Source organism: Dryobates pubescens, chromosome 12, assembly GCF_014839835.1.
Source record: "Dryobates pubescens isolate bDryPub1 chromosome 12, bDryPub1.pri, whole genome shotgun sequence".
NCBI lineage: Eukaryota > Metazoa > Chordata > Aves > Piciformes > Picidae > Dryobates > Dryobates pubescens.
This window is the reverse complement of record NC_071623.1, coordinates 2733902-2761192: the sequence shown is the minus strand read 5'-3', so window position 1 is coordinate 2761192 and position 27291 is coordinate 2733902. Positions and strand designations below refer to the sequence as shown.

Below are 27291 nucleotides of genomic sequence, written 5' to 3'. Positions count from 1 at the left end.
ACCTGAGGCTACAGTTCATGTTACACTTAATCTACTTTAAGGGTGGGCTGCTGCCAACAAGAAGTGGGAATGTGGCGAGTATTGGGCTGTCACTTTCTGGACTATTGTCTGTTTTGACAAAGCAGAAATGGGTTGGGATTGTGTGGAGAAACTGGAGGTAGGAGGCCAAAGGGAGCATTTGTTTCTGAATGAGGGTGTCTGTTCTTAGTGTTAGAAAGATGTGGTCCCTTTCAGATTTGTTTTGTGTGCTGTGCTTTTTTTTTTAAGCTTTCCAGTGCTATGTTTCTGTTTTTATTGAATTTATGTTGAGCCAAAGTTACACAATATAAATTATTACAAGTACTTACAGCAACTCAAGTGAAGCATGTGATTTACAAGTAATTTCTCTTAAACTGACTTTATGGTAAGATTATCTTTATTTACTGTTCCATTTCAGTCAGAATATAGTTATTTTCAGCAGCTTATGGTAACAAAGCTAGCTAAGCTCGGGAACTTGGGAGTCTCTTTCAGAAAGCAGAGAACTTACACTTATGCATATTTATTTAGTCTGAGATCTAGTAGCTTCTGACTTCAGCTCAGTCACACTGTCTCACACAGGAAGTTGTTTGAATCACATCACTGCTAACGTTTATCCAACCACTATTTTGTGGCCAGCAGAGTTTCTCTTTGGTTAGAATGGGCGTGCCAAAGTATGGAAGAGACCATCAGCTGCCAGGCTGCACTGTCACCTATCAAATTTTGACAACCAGTGCCCCAGAAAAAAACACATTGAAGTATCAGCTGTTGGAGGACAGACCTCTCGTCAAAGCTCTCCAATGAAGACACAGCATGGAAAAGTATAAACTAGAAACCTGATCATTTTCCACAGTTGATTTGACTTGGGTTTTGCAAAAAATTTGAGTGTTTTTAAGTTGCAGATTTTTTTTAATGTATCTTAAACTATCCCTTGCTGTTTACTTTTTTTTTCTTTTCCCTCCAGTATGTTGAGTTGTAGAAAGAAGAGCTAAGCAGTCTGTTGGGTGTTGTTCTTCACCTCTGGCTCAGGCAAGTGCTGAGCTGCAAATTCTTGGCATTTAGGAACGTAATCAAAGGAACTGTCCCTGTGCTTGCTCTCTTTTACACTCCTTTCCTAATTGTCTGGTGTTGGAGGAGGGTCAGGTAGATCTTTGGTCAGAGTCAGTATGGTGATTTTAGTATTCTCTTTCAAACAAAGCAAGCACCTTCCTGCTTCTCAGTGCATGTTAAGTTTTACAGGTAGCTCTGTTCTTAGGCTGCAGTGCTCAAGAGCACCATAAAAGTCCAGGAAAGATGGTGTTCCTTGTCAGCTCTGCACATTTCCAGCCCTGGGAAGCAATTAGGGGATTGCTTTAAGGGCATTTCTACTAATTTCTGCATTCCTACCAGGGAACCAGAGAACTGGCAGTTTGCTTTACTCTTAAAACTTGTGAAGATAAGGGTAAGATAAGAGGGGTGCTAAAAAGTCAGTCTCGGTTACTACTTCACAGGAGAGATCCACAAGTGAGCAGATTCTCAGCTCCTCAGGGCTCCCTGAGGATCTTGAGCGTGTTTTGAGAATTATCCTGCAAACAGGGACTGCAAAAATCTGTATAACTGTTTGAGATAGTTTTATTTCAAGACTACACCTTTTCTCAATACAGTGGGAGGCAAAGGCATTGTAAAAAATACCTCCTCTCAGTTATGACAGGTAAAAATGCTTTGTTTGGAATCTAGCTGCAACATGATTGCACCTTTTGTGGTTCAGTTGGGTGGTACTTGGTCCACATATACTAAGGACTGACTAAAGCCTAGTGCCCTGTAGCTTCCTGAGAATGTCCTTCAGCCATGCCTGAAAAAGCACTCTGTTAATATCCTCAATACAGTTAAAACTGAAATTGCTCCAGGCACATCTTGTAACGTGTTTTAATAACATCTATAGTAAACATAACTATTTATATCCTTTAAATTTAGCTGATAGTTTATAATAATGTATTTAAGTTGTGATTCACTTAAGTTTTCTGTAATTGTGGAAAGCATTTACTATATGGAAGTTGATAAAGGCAGGAAGAGTTATAATACTTAGAATAGAAGGTCATAGAATCAATAAGGTTGGAAAAGACCTCAGAGATCATCAAGTCCAACCTGTCACCCAACACCTCATGACTAACTAAACCATGATTCAAGTGCCATGTCCAGTCCCCTCTTGAACACTTCCAGTGATGGTGACTCCACCACCTCCCTGGGCAGCACATTCCAATGGCCAATCTATCTTGCTGGGAAGAACTTCTTCGTAATATCCAGCCTAAACCTCCCCTGGCACAGCTTGAGACTGTGTCCTCTTGTTCTGGTGCTGGTTGCCTGGGAGAAGAGACCAACCCCCACCTGGCTACAACCTCCCTTCAGGTAGTTACTTGTTTGGTATCTTAAATCTTCTAGAATAGAATAGAATAGAATAGAATAAACCAGGTTGGAAGAGACCCTCAAGATCATCGTGTCCAAACTATCATCCAACACCACCTAATCAACTAATCCATGCAACCAAGCATCCTGTCAAGCCTCGCCCTGAACACCCCCAGTGACGGCGACCCCACCACCTCCCTAGGCAGCCCATTCCAGTGGGCAATCACTCTCTCTGTGTAAAACTTCCTCCTAACCTCCAGCCTAAACCTCCCCTGGTGCAGCCTGAGACTGTGCCCTCTTGTTCTGGTACTGGTTGCCTGGGAGAAGAGACCAACCTCTGCCTCACTACAACCTCCCTTCAGGTAGTTGTAGAGAGCAATAATGTTAGCCCTGAGTCTCCTCCTCTCCAGGCTAAGCAACCCCAGCTCCCTCAGCCTCTCCTCATAGGGCTGTGCTCCAAGCCCCTCACCAACCTTGTTGCCCTTCTCTGGACACGCTCCAGCAAGTCAACCTCCTTCCTAAACTGAGGGGCCCAGAACTGGACACAGTACTCGAGGTGCGGCCTAACCAGTGCAGTGTACAGGGGCAGAATGACCTCCCTGCTCCTGCTGGCCACACTGGTTTTTTTAGTTTTTTTTTGGCTGGGGAGAGAGATGAGGGACAGGTAGTGCTTCTTTGTGGTCTCTCTAGTCATGTTTGCAAGTGTCATGGGCACCTCTAAAGGTCCCAGCAGAAAAAAATTCAGTTGTTACTTCTGTTATAATAGTGATAAATTAATAATGCAAGAGAAAATATCATGTACAAAAGTGGGCCAGCACTGAAAACTTCTAATTTCCCTATCTAGTATTGACATTATCAAAAGTTAGATTTAACAGAAGGACTGTTGGGGAAAACCTGAAGTTGTATAGCAAGTGCCCTAAAGGCTTGTGACAGTGAATAATTTTCTGTATGCACTCAGAGAAGACACATTAGTTGCTTAAAGGATCAGTTAATCTGTCAGTCTGTCGAAAAGCAAAATTAACTGCAGGCACCATGATATTTTTTCCATTACTTATTAAGTAGTAGTTTAATATTGTGTGATTAGAGAGAAATGCTGTGTTTACTAATGAGGGAAGGAATGTTGTTGCCGTTTGCTATGTGTTTACATCACAAATAGATCTGTGAATTGTCTAATAGACAATTGAAGAAATTTATACTCAGAACTGCAGGGAAGTTGAGAACTCTGCATTCCTGATGTAACTTGCTTCAGGTTTTATCAGCTTGCTGTTTTCGTTTCTATGAGTTTGTGACAGTTATCATAGAATCAACAAGGCTGGAAAAGACCTCAGAGATCATCAAGTCCAACCTGTCACCCAACACCTCGTGACCAACTAAACCATGGCTTCAAGTGCCACGTCCAGTCCCCTCTTGAACACCTCCAGGGACAGTGACTCCACCACCTCCCTGGGCAGCACATTCCAATGGCCAATTATTCTTTCTGGCAAGAACTTTCTCCTCACCTCCAGCCTAAACTTCCCCTGGCACAGCTTGAAACTGTGTTCTCTCGTTCCGGTGCTGGTTGCTAGAGACAAGAGACCAACCCCCACCTGACTATAACCTCCCTTCAGGTAGTTGTAGAGAGCAATGAGGCCACCCCTGAGCCTCCACTTCTCCAGGCTAAACAACCCTGGCTCCCTCAGCCTGTCCTCACAGGACTTGAGTTCAAGGCCTCTCCCCAGCCTCGTTGCCCTTCTCGGGACCTGTTCAATTGTCTCAATGACCTTCTTAACTAACTAACTGTGTTTCATGTATTAGAATATATGCTTATATACACAAGATATCACCAAAGGCAACATCTGTTCCTAAGACTCTTCAAAACATGGAAGATTGTTGCTTTCTTTACTTCCCAGTGGCATGGCTACATTTTCACACTCATTCCTTTAGAATGTGTTCTCTATAGTCATTTCCCACCTACACTCCATACTCAGAAGGCTAGTTAAACTGGGGGTACTCGTTGCATCATTGTTCAAGTAGTGATCAGCATTCTTGGTTGTGTGAAGTAGTGTTATGAGATCACTGAAGACAGAACTGTGGGGTACAGCTGTCTACTAAACTCTGTCTTTGAAGCTCCTCATTTATTGTTTGTACTCTTCAGTCTCTGATATAAAGTCAATTGTATGGACAGTCCAGAGTGGGAACTGGAGAAGCAGATTACATTAGTACTTCTGTCCCTGAGTAACTGGTAATTGGTGTAATTGGTTTATTTGTAGTAACAGAGAGAACATCCAACAAAGGCATGAAAGCAGTGTAGAAATGTGGTGCAGTTGTTTAATTGGTAACTGGGACAGTTTTGTTTTCTTAGAAGCTGGAAAAACATATTGACATGTTGACTAATTACATATGGTAGTGTGGAAGCGTTCTCTGGTCCAGCAGTAATTTATGACTTGCTCTTTAGGAGCCATTGAGGTAGCAAATAAGTCTACTTTATACTTTCATATGACAAAGTTAGTTTTCAAGTGTGTTTTCCTTCGTGTGCCTTTGTAATACAGAGTGGTTTGTTTCAACAAACATTTGAGATTGCAGCATCAAATGTGACATTTGTGCATGTTACACTTAATGGTTAGTCACAGAAGTCATTGTGATCTGATAAATTGTCAACTGCTTAGTTGCTTCCTTTTTTCCCCCTATTGGTAAAGATTTAATTTCCAAAGCTTTTGTATTTGTGAGTAGTGAGGAGCTGGGAACTGTAGATATTCCTTATGTAAAAGAAGACTTTAGAGGAAAAGCAGTGATGATCTACTCTCAGGCTTTTCTTGGAGCCCTGAAGATTTGAGGCATTGCTTTTAGCAAGGGCATGAAAAACACACAACTGGTGTTTGAAGACCCTGCTGGGGCGGTCCTTAAAAGGAACTGTGGGCTCTAAATGTGGAATATGTTCTTTATCAATTAGTTCTGCGCTGTGTGACGGCTCAAGTTTGACTATCTCACTTGTTGAAATAAAAACATGGTGGTTTAGGGCATTTTTTCTTTTGTGTGGGTGGCTTTTTTTTTTTTGTTTGTTTGTTCTGGGCTTATTTTTTGAGGTTTTTGCCCTCAGTTTGATTTCTGAACAGAGGTTTGTTGTACACGACTGCAGGCATATGCATAGGAGAGGAAAGCACAAAGAGAATGCCTCTACTGGCTAAACTATGGAAGACTGTGGAAGAAACCCCAATTTTTTTTCAATTAGACTCTTTTTATCACCTGTATGCTTATATCAGACCTTTTCATGTGTGCCTAAGTGTTTAAAAATTCTCACATCAGGTGAACAAAATAAGAGGTATTGAAAAGGCAATTTGCTTACAGTGCTATCTTATTTCTTGTGTTGCTGACTAGATTTGTGTTTGAATAAGAACACTTCTTTTGTGGCAGCACAGGTGCTCCTTGATTCTGCAGTGAAGGCAGTATTCTGTGCTTGATACTAGCTAGTTGCCATGGCAACAATTATGATGTCATGAATTCACTACAGTGACTTCACTGCGGTGTATTTTATCTTTATTCTCAGGTTTTTTTCAGATGTTGCCAGCAAACCAAGAAACATCAATGTGTAATGCTATGACTTGTTTATTATGTGATAACTAGGAATAGTGTGATCCAGATCTCTCTCTCAAAGTAAGCCTAATTGCTGCTTACCTTGAAATTCACCCCCAGAGCCTGGGAAACTGAGACCTTGCATTTTTATTTGTCTGGACCTGTTTCTGTTATACCAGCACAGAGCCTGCTGATAAGGATCAAGAGGAAAATAGATTTATTTTTTTTCCTTCATCATTCAGATTCAATTCTTTGCAGTTGAGAGAAATGTGTGTACCTTTAAGACTGAAAATGTGAGAGGGGCAGTGTCCTGTTATTTCTCTTCTCCCAGAGTAATCTATTTGATTCCGGCTTGCCTTTCTCAGTCCTGTTCTTTTCTGAAGCAGGTGAAATGTTTTCTTAGTCTCTTTTCAAGGGTTTGTTGTCCTGCTAATTGTACCAGGAAAGTTCCTGCCCATCAGCCTTTGGAAATGGTCATCTGTTTTCTGTTCTCTGAGAACTTACATATTTCACTGGGTTGTGCACCCATTTCGCAGGTAGCAGAGGCTCTTCAGTGTGTGCTCTTACCCTGTCCTTCATTGTCTTCTGATAGTCGGAGAAGTATTTAGCATTCTTCATCTATTTTTCAAGTTATATGACTTCCAAATTTAGCCCTGGTGGAAATGCCAATAAAAATATTGAGTTTAACTGCATTTCTTTTGTTGACATAACTGTGTGTCTGTTCAGAGCTGGCTTATTGGTTTAACTCAAAGGTTGCCTGGGCCATCTGACTTTAGCACACTGTGCTATTCACTGATAATATAAAGCAGTGTGCCACATAGCTTTTAAAAGTTTGTTTGCTTCCTTGGCACCTTTGGCTTAGTTTGGCAAAGGTGGTTTCTGTGCATTACAGTAGGGCCTAAATATGTTGTTCCAAATGTTCTGAAAGCCTTTCTAATAACAGGAAAAATTGTGGGATGTGCTGATCTCTTACTGTGGCTTACTGCTGCAGTTGTCATTTGCATTAAATTGTACTGAGCCATGTAGATTAAGCTAGATTTTTTTCCTTCTGAAGAAGAAAGATGGAGACTTGAAAAGTGCACACTAACAAGTTGGAGGATGTCATGGACAGTGTGTAAGGAAGATGAAAAGCATAACGGGATAATAAAAGTCACTGTTGTCTTTACACTTTTTGTCTGCAGAGCCTGCCGTGTATGATAAGCATGTTGTGGAAGCTGAATTCTGGCATGTGGCAGCTACAGTTAAGAATGTGATAGATGTTTTTGTTAATGAGCTACTAACAGAGCAAACTGCAAAATACTGCTGCAGGTGCAGCTCTCATCATGCAAGTGTAGAGGTCTTGTGCTTGTGCTGGTTTGTGGGTAACAGCTTCTTTTCTTTAATTGGCCTAACTGTGCTACTGGGGGGTAGCTTGTGCTAAATTCACTAAATACTTTTTCAAAACAGTACACACTCTTATTTGGCTATAAATACTCTAATTTTACTATATTTTACCCTATGCCTGTGCCCATGGAAGGTTTTTCTAATTTAAGAGTGCTGGTGTGATTTGATTCATAAAGCTTTCGATCTTTAGAATAGAATAAACCAGGTTGGAAGAGACCTTCAAGATCATTGTGTCCAACCTATCATCCAACACCACCTAATCAACTAAATCATGGCACCAAGCACCCTATCAAGTCTCCTCCTGAACACCTCCAGTGATGGCGACTCCACCACCTCCCTGGGCAGCCCATTCCAATGGGCAATCACTCTCCGTGTAGAACTTCCTCCTAACCTCCAGCCTAAACCTCCCCTGGCATTTATGTGATCCTCTGAATAGGCTTTGCAATCTTCCCCCCTATTAATTTCTAAATACTTAAGATCTTTTTAAAACTTAGTGTCCAAGTTGTGTTGTACAGGGTGATAGAGAGCCTCATCAAGACTCCTTTTTCCACAAAAGGTTTTGGACCCAGGTGATCTCTCAAGGTCTCTTCCAGGCTGGGCTAGTGCAGGATTCTAGGATCAAGCTGTTGGAAGGAGTCACAGCTTTCTTAATGTCAGACATAACTGCATGAAAAATAGCTAACTCAGAATTAACTTTTTAGTCATGCAAAGATTAGTTCATTCAGTTCCCAGCAGTGTTTATATGGACAATTGCTGCATTTAGAAATAGTATTATGGCAGTTAATACCAGACTGAGTATTTATGGAATTTGAAGCTTTGGACTGCAGGTGTCTTGGCAATGAAAATTCTTCTGAAGAAGTGAAAGGAGAGTGCAGAAGGTTTTTGGAATGCTTAGAACAAGTGATTACCTCTACAAACGTTCAGTGAGTGAAAATGAAAAGAAAAAGCAAAGAAATTTTGCTGTGTCAGTCCCTTGCTCTTTTATTAATGGATGGACATGCAGCCTATCAGCAGTACATAGATCAGAAAGGACCCTGCTGCAGTTTCTTTGAAGTTAACACTGAAGAGAATGGGATGATGGCATGGGAGATAAGCAGCCACAACCCCCCCCCACCACCTCCTTCACCAGCTGTCTTTTAGAATTATTAAATGAAGCACTTTAAACTTTTATTCCACTCCAAGCTCTTCCATGAGCGACAATTATGTCCTTGCTCCCTGGGACTCAGAAAATAAATAAGCTAATTGGAATTGCCTCAGTTAATGCTGTTGCTTCTGCTTTAAAATATAGCCTATAACCAAGGCAGTACATTAGTGGCTAGTTCACATTACAGGCTTCTACATGCTTTGTTTGCACAGAAGGACTAGAAGCTGTCTTAGCAGTTATTACTGATACTGGTGGTGCGTAAGAGAACGACAGGATTGGTTGAAGTACAGCAAAGTAATTAGCTTACATTTCAGTGGCAGGTAGTGACTTGGGGTTGTATTTGTTTCGTGGACTAAGACTAACAGTGGCTTTCTGGTACTTTTTTGGCTGCAGCTTTGAAGGCACTTTCTCCATGTCAGTGGCTTCAGCAGGGTTTCGGTGAAAAAGAGTTGAAGTACTTGGATGGGTCACTTTGCAGTGCCTACCAGAATGAGATTTGGCTCAGAATCTGATCACATGAGATAGCACTTAACAGTAGAGGCTTGATGGGCTGCTTGCCACTGTAGGTCTCTACAGTAGTGAAAAGTTAGGAGTCTTGAACTGCCAGGGAAGTGTTTCAGGGATGGTACCTAGTGAAAAGCTGAGGTTCTAAACTTGGTCCTGTTCACCGGTCCCTTCTGACCTAGCAATGTATCAGTCATTTGTCATCACTCTGAATATCAGGTGACCTAGCTCACCAATCATTTCCTGCTTCCAGTCTATGGGGGCAAGCTATGAACAGCATCACAGGTAGAGAACCTTTTTATATGTGGCCTGTCCTCTAACAAAAATGCTGGGTTTAGAGGGCAGAGTTTTACTGGCTTCATAAAATTGCTGTGTGTCTTGCAAAGACCTGTGTTAGAAAATGGCATCTATCCTTTCAAAAAGTATTTGAAATGTAATGTTTTGAAAGTAATCAGGAGGATTTTTGTCAGTATGGGGTGCTGTGCTTAGCAAGCATATATTGAAGTTGTTTGCATTAAGTGGGAGCCACATGAAAACCTTTATGACAAATTTGTAAATGGAGATGGTGATTTACCTCCCCCCCCAGCATCCATGATTGGGAGTGATGTGGGATGCTGGAGTGACATGGTTATCTTGGCCTCAGCAGGCTGCCTGGCTCCCTTTTTCTGCAGCTCTGATGCAGATTACCCAGCAGTCCTTGTGCTTTGCTATGATCAAACGATACAGCCCTCTCAGAAAAATGTGCTGCTCAAAGCTCTGTGTGGCTCCTGTAGCCAACTTGATCTATACAATGGGAAATAGGAAAGCCTTCTTTATCTGATTAAGCAGCCAACTTTGGCATGAAATCTCCTTTTTAATATCAACTTGCTGGAAGTGCTATGACAATAAAAATGCCTTTTTTCACCTCTTGTTGGGAAAGCAAAAAAAATTGATGCTTCCTCGTTTTATGTATTACTGCCAGAGCATTCTCTGACATTCTTTGAGTTTAATCATCAGAGGTGATACCCTGGTTGGACTTAAATCCATAACTTTTCCACTCACTATTAACTGTCAGCATCTGTGCTACTTGAGGGTGTTTTTATGGTGATCTCAACTATTGTTTCTTCTACTTGCTATATTGGTGTTAAATGAACTGATACTAAAATGAATCAATAGAGTGAATCATATTTCAGCAGTGACCATTAAATTACAGGCATCGAATAATCAGTTTGGGAAATTACTGTATCTGCTTTAGTAGTGAAACATTGCCTTCCACACAGAAATCTAGAAATACACCATATTGCCTTTAAAAACTGAAGATTATTTTTCAGCAGTTCCTTGATAAAGAACTTGCCCCAAACAGGAAAAAGTTTGATAAAGTTGTCTGTATAAATGAAATAAACATAAATAGCATAAATAGATACACTTACCCCCCAAAGGGTGTTGTGAATGTATCCCTTATTTGAACCTGCTGAGACTTATCTGCTGAGGTTCCTGCTACAGTGTTAGGTGGTGACTCAAGTGGTCAAGTTTGACTTTCATCCCAAGTAGCAGGCATAAAGCAGTGCTCTTTGTTTCATATCCAGATTAACATGCATAGTAAGCATTAATGAACATTGGAATACTAGTCTATGTTCTATATTATTGTAGGTGAAAATCACTGGCTATAGCTTTGCATAAGAAGGCCCCATTTAGTGACAAGCAATCCAGTGTTTAAAACACTGCATTTGCAGCAGTGTGGGCTGCCTCTTTAGTAAATGGAGAGGAGGAAAGGTTACTTCCAGTAAGAAAACAGCTTTATGGTTAAACTTACTGGTTTCTCATTTTGCTTTCTCGAGATAATTTTGGGTTTGGGTGACTTTTTGAAAAGGAGATATTTTTATGCCTTTTTTTGGGTGTCTTCTTCTTTAGCCTGGAGAAGAGGAGACTCAGGGGTGACCTTATTACTCTCTACAACTACCTGAAGGGAGGTTGTAGACAGACGGATGTTGGTCTCTTCTCCCAGGCGGCCAGTACCAGAACTAGAGGACACAGTCTCAGGCTGCGCCAGGGGAAGTTCAGGCTGGATGTTAGGAAAAAGTTCTATACAGAAAGAGTGATTGGCCATTGGAATGGGCTGCCTGGGGAGGTGGTGGAATCACCATCACTGGAGGTTTTCAGGAGAAGACTTGATGGGGTGCTTGGTGCTGTGGGTTAGTTGTTTGGGTGGTGTTGGATTGGTTGATGGGTTGGACGTGATGATCTTGAAGGTCTCTTCCAACCTGGTTTATTCTATGTATTCTAAGATTCTGTCCTTGTTTACCAAATGCAGACATGTTTACCTCTGTTTCAGTGCTGTGATGGAGGAAGGATTTGGGGGGAAGGGAGACGAAGCACGAAGGGAGGGAAATAAGGCATCAAAAAGTGTTTGGAGAAGGGTATATCTGTAAAAGAAGAACTCTGTAGCAAAAGAACACTCCACATATTCTTTATTCTTTGTAAATAGTACACCATGTGGGTGAACACATCTCTATCTGTGGTGTAGGAGATGGACACACTGGCCTGGTTGTAATTCCAAGTATTGCTGAAGTAAAGCCACTCTTTTGTCACTCAGTTATCCGGTAATACCTGTAATTGCAGAGCAGTCCGATTCAGTGCGGTGTTCACGTAATGCATTCTCATGATATTAGGCAAAGATTGGCATTTCATCTGGCTCTCCAAATGGGTGATTGTGTTAGCTTCTGCTTCTCAGCTAGCACCAGCTGAGTAGGGAAAAAAGCGACCATAAACACTTTTGTGTGTAGACAGCAACAATTAATTATAGGGTGGGAATAATAAAGATAGAAGGTTGATATTTCTTCAGAGGAGGAAAATATTTTGGAAGTGTTTAAAAAAGAGCTGTCCACAGCCCTTGCAGGATAGTGTTTGTGATCCTCTCAGAACCCAGGAAGTTCCCTGAGTTTCTAGGGGTGATTTCAGCTCTGAGAGCAAGTAGAGCATTGTGTGTGTGGTATCTTTTTCAAAGTGAAGGATTTTCCTTTACCATCATGTTTTACTAAATGTACATATATTAGAATAGCTTTGTTCTTTGATCCAGATTCACCCCAAAATTTAGGGGAATACACAGCTCGACTGCTTGAGCTCATCTGATAAGTTTGTATTTTAATTGCTGTGGTGTCTACAATGGGGAAAAGCATACAGACTTTGTAGAGAACATGGATGTCTGATAGCAAAACCTTTGCTTGATGCATTGGATTCACAGTCTTTTTATATTTGCAAAAGATCTCCTGAATGCTTGGCTGTTTGAAGGCTAGTATGATGTGCTGCTGCAGAGCCTTTTGCCTTTCATATTGCTTTCATTCAATAAGATGCGCATTTTTTCTCTAGAAATGAACTCATATTCAGTAGTGCAACTGATGAATTCTCCTCCTCTTTTCTTCCTGCTGTAACACTGGCAAGCAGTTCAGTTCATCCAGGTGTCACTGCTTTTAGTTGTGTGATCAGAATTTTCTGAGGGAACTGTAAGCACTGGTTTGCAATCACTTTCTGAGATACAAAAAGAAAGCAAAGCCATCTTAAAATTAACAGCTGGAGTATTTTATTCTTGATGGCTTTCCAGAAGAGAAAGAATAGAGATGTTTGGGTTTTCTTCCCTTTGAGTGAAACCTGGGACAACTTTCCTCCCATTTTTCTCTCTCATGTTCACTCCTCTTTATTGTAGAAATATAATTCCTCTTTTGATGACTTTACTCTGAGGTTTGTCCTCTTGAGATGCAAACTGGTTGGTTGACAGAGCCTCTAATTCTGTTGAGTTTTGTTCTTTTCCCCACCGCCTTCATGTCTCACCTTGTGTTTGGTTAATTGATTTTAATGATCTTTTTAGAGGGATGTTAACAATTTTATTCTTATTTTCCTGTGAAGCCCAAGTAAACTGAATGCAAAGGTAAAGCCATGCCAAGTGGTTGCAGGGTGCTTAGGACAGAGTAGTGCCTGCACAGGAGTACTCCGGGCCACCCTGTGACTAAAATGCTTCAATTATTGTTTCAGCAATTGAAGGGTGTTGGAGTAGTGTTGATCACATTTAAATATTTTCTTGTGGGATATTTTTTTTCAGTGAAAATATTTCTGCCAGGAGTGTCAGTAAATTCTTCTTTCCCCTTTTGCTCCTTCCCCAAACCCACAAGACAGAAATGAGAAAGTCCTTAATCATCCAGGCTTGCGTGATCGTAGATGAAAAACTTTGCATCTGAGGGGCTCCTGACCTTGCTCACCGGTCATAGAAGCCATTGACTCTTTCCCCTATGATCTTGAAGAGAGTTGAACTGTGCTAGATCAGAATACCTGGATAAGTTACTTGCTTGAAATGTATTTCCTTTAAAGAAGTACCAGGAGAGCTTATTTCCATCTACAGGATACTTCTATCCAATTTGGAGTAACTTGATTTTGCAGGCTTTAATGGGGTGTACTAGGACATCCCTGGGGTATGGTGCTGCTGCTAGGAGACTTTTGTTTTAATTATTATTAATTTTTTTTTGTTAGGTAATGAGTCACTGAGAGGTCTAGGAATGCTATTATTTATTCAGCTAAAAACTTATTTATGCATGCAGCTTTTGGGCACGGCGTGTCTGTTCATCAGGATTCATCAGGATTGTGGGGAAACTTTGGAGATCTATGTGAATGAAAACATAAAGGCTATGGGGATAAATAGGAGTAGTTCAAGATTCCTTTGTGGTACTGTGCAACAATACTAGCCATAAAAAGAGGCTAGATGTTACCTTTTCCAAATCTGAGGTTTGGTGTGCTTGTAGAGTGTACCAAAAGCTGAGAAATCCAGGCTTTCACAAAAGGGCATAATAAACCAAGAAGTCTTGCTATTGTCTTTCTGCTTTCCAAGTCAGGCTTCCAGGTCCTTGAGCTTTGATCTTGGAGTCAACAACAGAGAGGCACTGCCTATTGCAGGAGCACTGCAATTCTTGGCATCTGGCCATTACCACCAAATCTTTATTTTATTGTTGTTTAGGGATTCTTTTGTCTCAGCTGAAATTCCTTGAGGGGGTTTGTTTTATAAGTATTAGCAGATTTCCCCCCCACCTTTCCCTTCAACAAAATTCTGCCCTGAGGTATTGCTGTTTCTTCTCTACATTAAGGTTGCATGCATTTACTCTGTGTGTGTATTCAGCTAAAGGTATTTCATATACATAATGCACTTGCCTAGTTAAGGTTTTGGATATTGTGAGTGAGATGGGAAATATGAAAACCAGTTCAACGGGATACATACCACGCTGCTAGCTGTGGAGCAGGGAAATAAGATGCAGAATATGTATTAAAAGAAATTATTTACAACATTGGTTTGGCAAAGCAAAACAAATTGAAATGAAGTCCTTAAAGTAGGGGTTGATTACCAAGTAAAATATTCATATGCTGCTTTTAAATCTGTTAATGTGAGTAAAATTCAGAGAACTGAGGTTAGAACGTCGGAGGTTTTCGCTGGCTTGTGCTGCACACAAAAGGTATGTTTGGCAAGTTTCCTAGCTTGTTTGTTCCTCAGTTTCTCAAATGGTTTTGACTTGATTTTGCTTTCAGGCAAAATCCCCACAAAACAAAAAGGCAAAGAAGACCCAACCCCGAATAATCAAAACCTTTTGTGCCTTGTTGGGTGCTTGACGTTCTAATTTTTGGGATGTATTTTGCAATCATTAGATAAAAATCTGTTGAACAAATGTACTGTAAAAGATAATTTTCCCCTTCTTCCTCTGATGTGTCAATGTCAATTAAATATTGCTTAAGTAATCCCTAATGCTGTGCCACTGATGAAAAGATAACTTCTGACAAGATGTGGCTCAATACACAGTCATGTTTGTTTACTCATCCTGCCCAAGAAATAGCAGGCATCTTGACTTCAGTCTTTAGATTTGGTGTTTGTGTTCCTCTGAATCCCCAGTCTGCTATATGGTAGTCAATAATCAATTTTTAGTTTTCACAGAGTGTTACTCAAGATACAATAATCCTTTGCAGTATTTGGTTTGTATCACACTGAAGGTTCAGGCTTTGGTCTTCTGATTGCTGTCAAATATCTGCATTGTGCTATTGGATTAGCTTTGGGTAGTTCTGTTGGGTAGTCTGTAGCTCACCAACACTTAAAGATCACATATGGAGTAATCCAGCACTAATTACAGCAATCGTTTTGAATTCTTTAGAATTAGTAAGAATAGAAGAATGGAGCTACCAAGAAAGCTTTTGGCTGGGATTCCTGAAAAAGAAATGCCATACAGATAGAAAAGCTATTGTATTAGTATGCTTTTCTGACCTAATCAATAGTGAATACTCTTAAGAGCATCCTTTGTTATTAACTCGTATTAGTTATTAATACATGGGGACAGCTAAGTGAGGAGTCGCCAAGAGTGCATTGCAAAAAGCAGGCAGTTGTCAGGAGGATCTAAGGAATGCTCTTCCCAGGTGGCATTTGTAAACTGCCTGGCAGGACTTGTGGCTTTTATGAAGCAATAATTACGTACTTGTGGTGTCTTCATCAGTTGCCACTGAAATGCAGGTGATGTCAAATGTTTGTTACTGCCGTTTCAGAACAGTAAAATAGGATGGAATAAATAGAGAGCAGATGAGTTGGTCTTTGTTTAAGCACCCATCAGTACACAGAGCTGTGAGGGAAGTTACTGGAGCTTCCTCTCAAAATAAGCATCGAGGGTGCTTTTAGTTGCCATTGAAGTTGTGTGTGCCAGGACAAGTTGTGCACTCTTCTGCTGGAATCATTTTAAAGGAGGTATCAGGGAGATGGTGTTCTTCCAGTAAATAAATAAAAAAATCAAGATGTGATAAAACAATACCTTTTATAGCAACATTTAACTGAAGCTGTTGGGTGACATCAAAACCATAGGTCTCAATGCTACTCTTCTACTCTTTCATAAGCTCATTTTGACTCTTTGGGCTAAGATTCCTTGGGTTTCTGCCTTAACAGACTTTGGAAGCTTATGTAAACTCCTCAGCAGGCTTTGAGAATACTTCTCAAATTGTACTCTCTGTGGACCAAACCTTATGTTATTTGGGGTACAGAAGTGATACCTAATCCTGTATCTGTGTAAGCAGTAGTGTGTCTCCTACCACTCAAACAATAGCCTCTCCTTTTCAAACAGCAGCAGCAGCAGCTGCTGTGAGGGAAGGATGAAGAGGCAAAAAAAAAAGGGGGGAGGGAAGGGCCTACAGCTCACAAAGTTGGAGGTGGGTGGCACTGTTGTCTTATTGAGAACTGAGAGTGCAACTGGTGTACTTCTGCTTCCTAAGTAGCAAGTCTGTCTTGGGATAATAAAAGATGAGCTGCTTAGGCAAAATTTAATTAGGAGACATTTTTGCCTTCTGGAAAAAGTTGCAAAGATAGGAATAGCCATTGACCACTTGTTTCACCACACTGTTTTTGTATTGACTTGTGAACTGGCTTAATACTGCTGCAGAATCTCATGCAGTGATGTGGACTTTCTAATTAGTGAAGTGCCAGAAAATGGAAGCAGGTAGAGCAGGCCTACCTAAATAAGCTTCTGTTCAAATGGTGCCACATCCAGCTGGTGGCCAGGCACCAGTGGCGTCCCCCAGGGATCAGTGCTGGGCCCCATGCTCTTTAACATCTTCATTGATGATCTGGATGAGGGGACTGAGTCAGTCATCAACAAATTTGCAGATGACACCAAGTTGGGAGCAGATGTTGGTCAGTTAGAGGGCAGAAAGGCTCTGCAGAGGGACCTCAACCAAGTGGACAGATGGGCAGAGTCCAACGGGATGGCATTCAACAAGTCCAAGTGCCAGGTGCTGCACTTTGGCCACAGCAACCCCATGCAGAGCTACAGGCTGGGGTCAGAGTGGCTGGAGAGCTGCCAAACAGAGAGGGACCTGGGGGTGCTGACTGACACCTGCCTAAACATGAGCCAGCAGTGTGCCCAGGTGGCCAAGAGGGCCAATGGCATCCTGGCCTGTATTAGGAATAGTGTGGCCAGAAGGAACAGGGAGGTCATTGTGCCCCTGGACTCTGCATTGGTTAGGCCACACCTTGAGTCCTGTGTCCAGTTCTGGTCCCCTCAGTTTAGGAAGGACATCGAGACACTTGAAGGTGTCCAGAGAAGGGCAACAAGGCTGGGGAGAGGCCTTGAGCACAGCCCTGTGAGGAGAGGCTGAGGGAGCTGGGGTTGTTTAGCCTGGAGAAGAGGAGGCTCAGGGGTGACCTCATTGCTCTCTACCACTACCTGAAAGGTGGTTGTAGCCAGGAAGGGGTTGGTCTCTTCTCCCAGGCAACCAGCACCAGAACAAGAGGACACAGTCTCAAGCTGTGCCAGGGGAAGTTTAGGCTGGAGGTGAGGAGAAAGTTCTTCCCAGAAAGAGTAATTGGCCATTGGGATGTGCTGCCCAGGGAGGTGGTGGAGTCCCCATCCCTGGAGGTGTTCAAGAGGGGATTGGACGTGGCACTTGGTGCCATGGTCTGGTCATGGGGTCTGTGGTGACAGGTTGGACTCGATGGTCTTTGAGGTCTCTTCCAACCTTAGTGATTCTGTGATGCTGTGAAATGCAAAACAGGGCAGAGCATAGTTTCAGAATCTGCCTCCACGGAATGGACTGCTTAATAAAACTCCTGTGAGTGTGGGTGGGAAGGATGGGTGTGTGCCATCTCTCAGATAAACTCAGTTTGACTCTGGGGATGTATATAAATACCTAGGGGTACCAGAGGTAAGCAGTGATAGCATTTGTCGTGTTACAGCATCTTGTACCAGGCAAGCTGAGGGGTTTGTATTTTGGAATTTAATGAACATGTGCATTTTTTATTTCCCTGCTTTGGTGGCCTTGTTTTTTGAGCATAGGTTTTATCTATACTGTGACTCCTATAAGCACAGTGGCTTCGAAATCCTGCAAAAATCTTACTTCTATTCCAATTTTACGTTAGTTTTATCTGATCTTTGGCCCCTGATGAAGGGATATCCTATTGCTTTTGGCTGTTAGTTTTGATAGCTTTCCTCCCTGAATGGTTAATTTTGTAACTGAGCAATTAAAATATAGCTGGCTTCATTTTCTGATTGAGTGGAAACCCTCAACCCTCTTTCCAGGGTTGGTTTTCCTCCACATCGGCTAAGGGAACCCATTCCCCAATGTCAGTCCCCAAGTATCTGACAGAGGGAAGGAATGAGAGCATTTGATCTTTGGGGAAATCTTGTCCCTTCACATCATCTGTTTTGGTGAACTGTGTGGCACCAGTATGATGCCCTTAGTTCTGTGGTGAATTTCCCTGCCCCCCCCTCCCCTTAGACACAAGCATGGGTTACTGCTGACTGGGGAGGATCTAATGTTTCCATGCTCATCCAGTGTTCCTTTTATTTGTGCTGCTACTCTCTGCTGCTATTCAGGCTTCTTTCAGACTGCTTTTTGCTGCCACTTGCTAGGCAGATACAGTGATACATAGAATAGAATACATAGAATAAACCAGGTTGGAAGAGACCTTCAAGATCATCGCGTCCAACCCATCAACCAATCCAACACCGCCCAAGCAACTAACCCACAGCACCAAGTACCCCGTCAAGTCTTCTCCTAAAAACCTCCAGGGATGGCGACTCCACCACCTCCCCAGGCAGCCCATTCCAATGTGCAATCACTCTTTCTGTATAGAACTTTTTTCTAACATCCAGCCTGAATCTCCCCTGGCGCAGCCTGAGACTGTGTCCTCTTGTTCTGGTACTGCTTGCCTGGGAGAAGAGACCAACATCCGTCTGTCTACAACCTCCCTTCGGGTAGTTGTAGAGAGTAATAAGGTCACCCCTGAGTCTCCTCTTCTCCAGGCTAAGCAACCCCAGCTCCCTCAGCCTCTCCTCGTAGGGCTTATGTTCCAAACCCCTCACCAACTTTGTTGCTCTTCTCTGGACTCGTTCCAGCAATGATAATGTGGAGTGTGCAGACATGGGGAGAGGATGGAAAGTCAAGAACGTTGCACCATAGCCCATATTTACTTCCGTTTAGAACAGTTCTGTTTCTGGTTTGCTTGAGGTTCTTCCTGATGTTGGTAAAGTATCTTTGGAATGAAGTAGTATGTTGCCCAGTGGCTTGCAGTTCTGGTTTGATTTTTCTACTTTTGGTTTTTTTCTACAGGCATCAGTAGGAAGCCTAGAGTTAGTGTTCATTCATCCTTTTGGCACTGTGACTTGATTAGGAAAGAACTTTATAACAGTAAAAAGAGGATGAGAACGTGGAGGAATTATTTCTGGTAGATTTTTTTGTTGTTGTTGTTAACTTCCTATTGTGGGTCTAGTACAGTCCTAAAATCTGATGGATCTTAAAGTAAAATAAAGTCTGAGCAGTTACCAGGTTTGGGTAGCATGACAACATTTCTGGAGACATTTGCTCAAGTATTCCCAGTGGACATGCACAAATAAGGGAAGTAAGTAGTTTAAGATAGAACACACAATCTACATAGTGACTTAAAGAATAAAAAGCCTCTAAGTAGACAGATGATTGCTGCACACATTACAGGAGAAGGAAGACTATGAAAGCTATTTATACAATATACATATTCCCTGTCTGAAAGCTAAGTGAGCATATGCCTGGGAGCTGCACTAACAAAATAAGCAGATGAGATTTCTTTATGGTTTTAAAATAATACAACTGCTGCCTCTAGTCAGTGTCATGATGAATGACTTTCTCTTTTGTGATCTGTGTGCTGGATTAATGCAGTGTATTTTATTTGGGTTGCTTTATGAAATATTTCTTGATGGCTGATTCTGAGTATGGTGTATGACTGGACTTCCCACTTGTTGCCCCAAATATTAAGTGATAACTGCGCTTCAGAAGCGTCTTTTCAGAAGCTGTGCTTGGCACCTTGTCCTCCAATATGTATGTGATAAAATGATCCAGGATCAGTTTACTGAAGGAGTGATTTGACTCTCTTGTCAGTCAATACCATCATGATGGGTGTTGGTTGTCTAGTATTTGGTATTTTCTGTCCATATACTTGAAATGTTTTGCTGCATGAAGCCGGGTTTTCGTCTTTCTTTCGTCTGAGAATTGTCAGAAACTGGTTGTGGGAGCTTAGGCTTTAGTCAGAAGAAAGCTTTTGTACAAATTGAATCTCTTACTGCAGCAAAGAATTAATCTTCTGTTTCTTAAGTAGTGGTACATCTTTGTTTCCAATTACCTGATTAACTTGCTCATCTTTTTGATTGATTTTTGACCAATTTGATAGGAAAGCAGATGTATTTAGAATATTTTGGCAAGTGCTGTGAAACTGAGTCAGGGAACAAGAGGGACCCTAGGCCTGCTCTGAGAAGATGACACTAAGATGACCTCATGTTACAGGCATTGATAAGTTAACATAAATAAATCCACGCTTAAAAATGTCTGTAACGTAAGAAAGGCTTCTGTCAAACGTAGTGTATGAAAACTTAGCAGACAAGCCAGTGCTCACAGAATGACACATTTAAGGTGGTCAAATTGCAGAATAAAAGTAATTTTAGTATGCTTTTATATGGTTTGGTTTTGTTGCTAAACATGTGAGATTTCTCACAGCCAGAGTTCTTTGTAGTCATTAGTATATTTGCTTTGCCTTCAGTAGAAGCTTAACTGCTGTCCATCATTACAAGATACTTATGACCACAGTCCTCTGCAGGTATGTGTGAGATTTTTGGGTGGCAAAGTTGACTTCCTTGTAATAAACAACTGTGGGGGGCAACCAAGTTTCAAGAGGAGGCAACAGGATCTTTGTATTCAACTTCTCTTACCAACAGTTATGTTAGTAGTGGTCTCAAATGTTTTACATTTTCTGTAATTAATACATCTGAAGTGTTCCAGTACTGTCAGTACTCAAAGTGCTTTATAAATCTAATTAATAGTCAGAGACACTTCTGATACACAAAACAGATTGAATTTTTATCTTCAGTTACTTAAATTGCTGTTTAAGCCCTTTGCTTCCATTTTTTTCCACTTTTGCAATCTGAAATACATTCAGTCTAGCTTGCAAAGCTAACATTAATAGGTACAGGTTCTGTAAATGTCTTCAGTGAAATTCTTCCAAATCAAAACAAAACAACAACCAACCAAAGCACCCACAAACTGAACAGAACTACTTGAGAGAACACTGTTCAAAATCACAGAAAACAAGGCTGTGGTGAGGAAACATTTCTAAGGAGTTTATTTCATAGTGTCTCCCATGTAGAGTAATAGGTTATAAATATGCTGCCAATGTGAGACAGAAACTGCTTTATAAAGTGTAATGACAGCTAAACTCTGCTATGGCAAGGGCTACATGGGCAACTGCTGGAGGCTTATTTGCTTGTCAGCTTATAAGCACACATTTGGTGTTATTTCCATAGCCTAATTGTTCCTTTGGACTCCTAAATAAAAATTAACCTTCTGAAAGCTGATTAAAATACGTATCCTTAAAAACAAATGCACTTTATAGCCCTATTGGAAGAAGGAAGAAAAGTGTTTGAAGTTGTGGAGTTACTGGAAACATTTTAATTTTGGGTGCCTTTTGTGTTCAGATGAAGGAAAGACGTGTCTCCAAAGTAGGTAATGCTCTTTTCATTACTTGATTGTTCAAGCAGTGAAGTTGCATTCAGGTTTCACTGTTGCTTTCTGCTCTCTAGAAATCATGTCCTATACATAGATGCTCGTGTAGTCAGAATACACAAATCAGGAAGCAGATGGGTTAATTGCCAATAAGGGACAGTTTCCAGATGAAAAATACTCCACTGAATTAACTTCAACCAATTATTAATAATGTATTGTGATATTGACACACAAATCTGTGCTTTGCAGTCTGATGTTTTCTTGTGCGCTCTGTCGACAAACACTTTCAGTCTATGCATCACAGGTAAAAACCCACAAAGGAATCTATACATTATGTGTAAAGTAGTTAATGCGGTGTTGAGGGGAGGAGGTGGTCCAGTGGAGGAAGAAAAAAGATGCTTGAGAAAAGTGCAGTCTGCAGTTATGAATTATTTCATATGAATATTGCCCATGGCATGGATATTTAAAGAGGGTGAAAAGCCGAATATATTACTAGAGCCAATATTAACTGCCGTGAGCGAGCTGTTGGAGCATGCCCAAGAAATGCAAAGAGGGACCTGAACTTGGGAGCCTGTCTCAGAGGCACCCTGATGCTTTTTTTTTTTCCCTTTGGATAACCAAGCCAGTTTCTATGTGGAACAAATGCTGTGTGTTGATTCTCGTTGTAAGCAGTCACGAAGAATTTTTCAGAGCATTGTGAGATTTTGTTGTTGTTGTTAAGGGTTTGCCTAGGGTGGCCTTGCGTTGGGCCTGGGTGCTAGCTCTGTCCCTGCAGGTGGCACTGGGCTCCTGTGCTGCTGGCTGGGCTCCCGTGCTGTTGGCCATCCGAGCAGGAACTGCTCTGCTGGGAATGTTAATGGGACTGCCTGGAAAATGTATGCCTTTCAGGTGACTACTGGAAACCAGATGCTTTAGATAAGATTTTGATAAAAGTGTTGGGATCCATTGAGGATAAAATTTAACATGAAAATAAATAAGAAGCACCCAGGGGAGTAATACTATTTTATTTAGATTCCTTAGCTCAGATAAATGTATTGTAAAAAAAAATGGTTTTGTTCTATTCCTTTTCCTCAGCTTTCTTAGTAAGAGCATTGGACAATTTTATCCCCCTATGAAATTATATGAAATGTTTTCTGCCCTTTTTTTGAATCTAAAACCTTCAGCAATGCATACAGCACAACTGAATTTTCAAAGGAAAACTCTTTGAAGTCCTTTTTTCTTTCTTCTTTCTTTGTGTCTGTCTCCCCCTTTCTCCATCTCTCCCCCCTCCCTCTTTCTGTCTGTCAAGTTCAAGAGCAGCTCAGATGCCATGAATTAAGTGAAGCACAAAAGGGGAAAAGGAGACCCTTTTGAAGAACAAAGGCCTCCCATTAGGCTGCCGTGTTCTTTCTCTGACCAAAATTGCTCCCTACATGGTTTTTATTGCTGTCCACATGCTTGGCACATAAGGTAAATACAGTAGGACCCTCGTTACCTCACACTCTCTTCCTCTTCCCTCTTCTATGAGTGTTTTGTCTCTTTGATGTTCCTAGTAATTCTTATACTGATTGTTCCCACCCTCATAAAAGCCCCAGGGGTAGTCATGGTGGTGGATAGTATTAGATACTGTGTAAATGCTCCCAGAAAAGAAGACAAACTGCAGCCAAAGAATTTATTTCAGGTGGAAGAGAATGGGAGGGAAATACAGATGTTTTCTTTTCTTCTCTACACGTTGCCTCTGTGTCCAAGCTACACTTGCTTATTTCAGGGAGGTTCACAATTTCTTTCTGTTTGTTTCAGAACTAAACAAGGAACTACTGCTAAATTTGGGTTAGGAGGAAAACTGTCACAAGCCTTTAAAGCTATGGAAATCTTCTCTTAGGCCTACTTGATCGTTGGGTTTTCTTTGTTTTGGACAGCTACCTGTTCCAGAGTTGTAGTGCAAAGTAACAGCTAAGGTCCAGCCCTAGACAGGTTTAAAATGGGACCTCTGTAGTATGCACCTGTTGAAAAAGCAATCAGTTGGGCTCTTCTTACTGAAGAGAAGTTTAAAAATAACACTGAAGTGGATGCATGCATGTAAAGAAACCTGAAGCCAGAGTAAAATGCTGTCTCATAAACGTAAAGCTGCCATGAAACTTTTTATGGCTTCCATGACAAAGTTTGCTAAACATTTTAAAAGGCAAGATTCTGGGAACTGGGTTTTATGGCAGCCTTGAAAGGTGGAAATAATTGATGTGGGGTAGCACAATTCATGCCTAACCTGTCTGGAAATTGTAAAGCATAGGAACGTTTTGTTTGTTTGTTTAGCTTGTGTAGCACAGCTAAATATGCAGCGACACACAGAGGACGCCTCATGTTTATTTTTGGCACTGCTTCTTAATGCTACCACCTTGCCTCCTGGAGTGTATGCTTTCATGAACATGTACTGTTATGCATATAGTAGTTCCAGAGAAAATGGCAACAAGTCTACTTAAAGAAATAACAATGTCTTTTATCATTCTATTTTGTAGATTAAAAGGCAAGGAAAATCCACCTTGAAATCTGACTTTTCATGGCAAGTCTGATCCTCTCCCCTTCCCCCCCTCCCCCTTTTTTTTCCCTTTTCTTTTTTTCCCTTCCCCTCTCTTTTTGTTTGTTCACACCATACCCCCATCCCCTGTTGGTCATGTTGCATAAGAAAATTTACAGGGAATGTTATTGATTGTAATTGGTCAAATTTTTCTTCACTCTGTGAGCGAGGTTTTATACATCCCTCTTTTCTGCAAAGGACTTAAACTCTCTGCCCCATTCATTTCTAACTGACCTACTTAGCTTCCTGCTGTGTGGGGAGGAAGGTGATGCTGGCATTTAATGAACTTCCCAGTGTTGGCTTGTTTTGATCCATATTTTGTGCAAGAATGGACTGTCTAAAATGAAATCTGTAACTTCAGGTGTTCTGCTAGAATACTGTGTAGGTACCAGTAGTACATCTGCTTGTGGTAGATGTGGATGCTGTGATTAATGGCAGTAGCTACAACCTGCCAGAATATGGAAGATGAACCGTTGTTCTGTCTTCCCCCTCCTGCTTTCCATGCACCATTTGTCATGTAGCCTCTCCTGTTGTCATTTAACCTATGTCCTCTCACTCCGTCATGAAGCTGTACCTGTGTAGTCATCTTCCTCAGCCTCAGACATCTCAGCCAAACCCTTGATCCCCATCTGCCTTCTGGGATGGTTTTGCTCACTGAGCAGACTCATCTTCAGCTGACTGGGGGAGAAAATCTTCACCTGGTCCTGAGCAGCAAATGCAGGTCTTAACTGTGCCAGGATGGTTGCAGCAGTTGCTGGAAGTAGAATAATGGGTGAGGAGATGCAGCTGCCACATCTGCAGTTTAGCTGCAGCAACTGTTGGTGAGCGTTAGCTACCAATCACTGGCACAGGGGGGCTTTTGTTGGAAGTCGTGCTGTATGCTGAGTGCAATGCACATACCACCACTGACAAGCCTGGACTGAAAGTCTCCATGGTGGGTAGAGTAAAAGGCAAAGTTTCTGAGGTAGGTGGGGCTGTATCGTGTGATTTAGTAACAATTGATTTTGAGGCTACTTGGAAGTTCTGTAAAGATGTGTAGGAAATCAGATAAAAATGTATTTTACCTACACAGTAAATAGTGAGTGGCAGCTTCTGAATATTCCTCCCAGTGCTAATAGGAGAATGATTCTACCCCACCCTGCCCCCGAACCTCTTGTAGATGATGTGAGCTTTTAAATTTGATCAGATTAGATTCTTCCTCACCTTTTCTTCTTTAGGAAATGTGTAATGTACACTCAGAAGAGACCACTGTGAATTGTCAGTTGTATGCCTGCACAAAACAGATGTTGGACTGAATTTTGAGCTTTATTTGGTAATTTAGTATAAAGACCAGTGATGTAGCAGAAGTCTGGGTGGCTTCCACTGAAGACTTCTCGAACCAAGTAATGAAAGAATATATTTGCAAGAGGCTTAGTTTTAATTGCTTAAAACTGTGTTCCTTATGTAGGAACTGTAAGTTTTCAACCATAGTGCCTAGTGCCTTGAGGTGGAGCCTCACAATGGAGAGCTCTGATATTGCTACCCTTAAAATAAACTGAACATTTTAAAGAAGTGGTGATATCTTCAGAATGTTTTTTGCACCGTCACGTTGGTGCTTGCAAAACCACTTTTCAGCTGACATTCAGCCCTTAGCTTCAAACAGCACTGAATATGACATGCAGTGATGGGAGTCTTTAAACCAGCTGAAATACATCTGGGTCTGCTCTTGTGAAAGGTTGTCAGCATGGGACTGGTGGATCTGCAGATTCCCACATAAACTTTTTGGTTAATTTATGAATCTTAACCAAGATTGTGGTACATGAGAGAGCCTCTTCTTCCTGCCTTCATGTGTATGCTTCTGCCAGCTCTGTTACTATCATCACACTGATGCTTACCTGAAGAGTATTTCCAACTGCCTTAGGGTTTCTCTTGCCAGGGGAGGTTCAGGCTGGACATTAGGAAGTTCTTCACTGAGAGTGAGATTTGACATTGGAATGTGCTGCCCGGGGAGGTGGTGGAGTCACCATCACTGGAGGTGTTTAAAAAGAGCCACTTAGTGCCATGGTCTGGTTTGTTGGATAGGGCTGGGTGATAGGTTGGACTTGGATGATCTTGGAGGTCTCTTCCAACCTGGTTGGTTGGTTGATTCTGTGAATCTATTTGCCTCTGAGCTGGTAGGGCTGAAACATCCCACCAGAAAAGAAGACTCCTATTAAGTCAGAGCAGCAACATGATCTTGCCTTCATTATGACAACACAGTCCCTCAAATTGATTGAGGAATGTAGAAATGGAGGAAGGATATTGAGCCTACTGTTCAAATGGCAGCTCCCATTTCTGAGCCATCAGTGAAGTCACAGGGTGCTAGCAGCAGTTGGCTGTGCTGTCACTAAATGTATCTCCAGTCTCCAGGGCACTTTTCTGACCTAAACTCCTGCAACTCCCTGGAAGAGAATAAAAGAGGGGTTTGGATTTGATTTGATTTTTAAAATTGTATTTTTTTTTTACTGTGAGCAGAAGTCTTGTGAAGATAGACAATTTGCCACTACAACTGCAAGATCACAGTTCTCTTGCATGTCTGTGTATCCTCAGTGATCCTTAGTACGAGTGCCAAGTCTCTCTATGTGACTGAGACCTACAGATTATTTGCTGCTTTGATTAAAAGGGTTTATTGTACCTAAAACTTTTACCTGTAGTGTGAAAACAGAATTTATTTCCTTTCCACTGATGCTGCCAGAAATTTCTCAGGATTGTTTTTATTTTCAGTTCATTAGTAATTTAAGAAAGGGTTACTTAAGGGAGCCCTGAAATGCTAGGTTAGTTATTGTAGTCTTGAGATTTTCAGGGGGTCAGTCCAGGATAATTGGTCTATTACATCATCTGCTCTTTCCCAAAGGGCTAATATTTCTTATTAGATTCCTAGTAGAGCTTTGAAGCTGTCTAACTACTCTCCTCCTCATCATACAAAATGTAAAATGTACTCAGTTAAAACAAATGCAGTATGCTGCTTTTTTCTGCTTTGGTTTGCAGACAGCAGTAAGCAAGACTCCATGCCCTTTGAATTGTAGCTAGCATTCAGAGTTCTCTTCATTGGAGTGGGCTCCTTTGTCACAGGCTTGCTTTAGGTTATGATATGGAAATTATTCTTTTTACATTTAATTTCTTTGTTTCTTTTAGTATTTTCTTTTAGCCTTTTTTTTTTTTCCCCCAGGCAGCAGCATAAAATGGAAACTTTCACAGAAAGATTGTGTTGCATCTTGGATTTTGAAAACTAAGTACAACT

General features: G+C 41.4%; 1 protein-coding gene across 10 annotated transcripts in view; it reads left to right on the top strand.

Annotated features, from left to right (window-relative positions):
- POU2F1 (POU class 2 homeobox 1) overlaps positions 1–27291 on the top strand; it is a 144696-nt gene that overhangs the window by 8027 nt on the left and 109378 nt on the right. Inside the window, exon 1 of one of the 10 annotated variants that reach the window (XM_054165943.1) lies at positions 22908–22930. The exons of the other annotated variants lie outside the window; for them this stretch is intronic. The gene's annotated coding sequence lies outside the window, so the exon portion shown is untranslated. Of the gene's footprint in view, positions 1–22907; positions 22931–27291 lie in introns of those variants that run through there. 10 annotated transcript variants of the gene reach the window in all.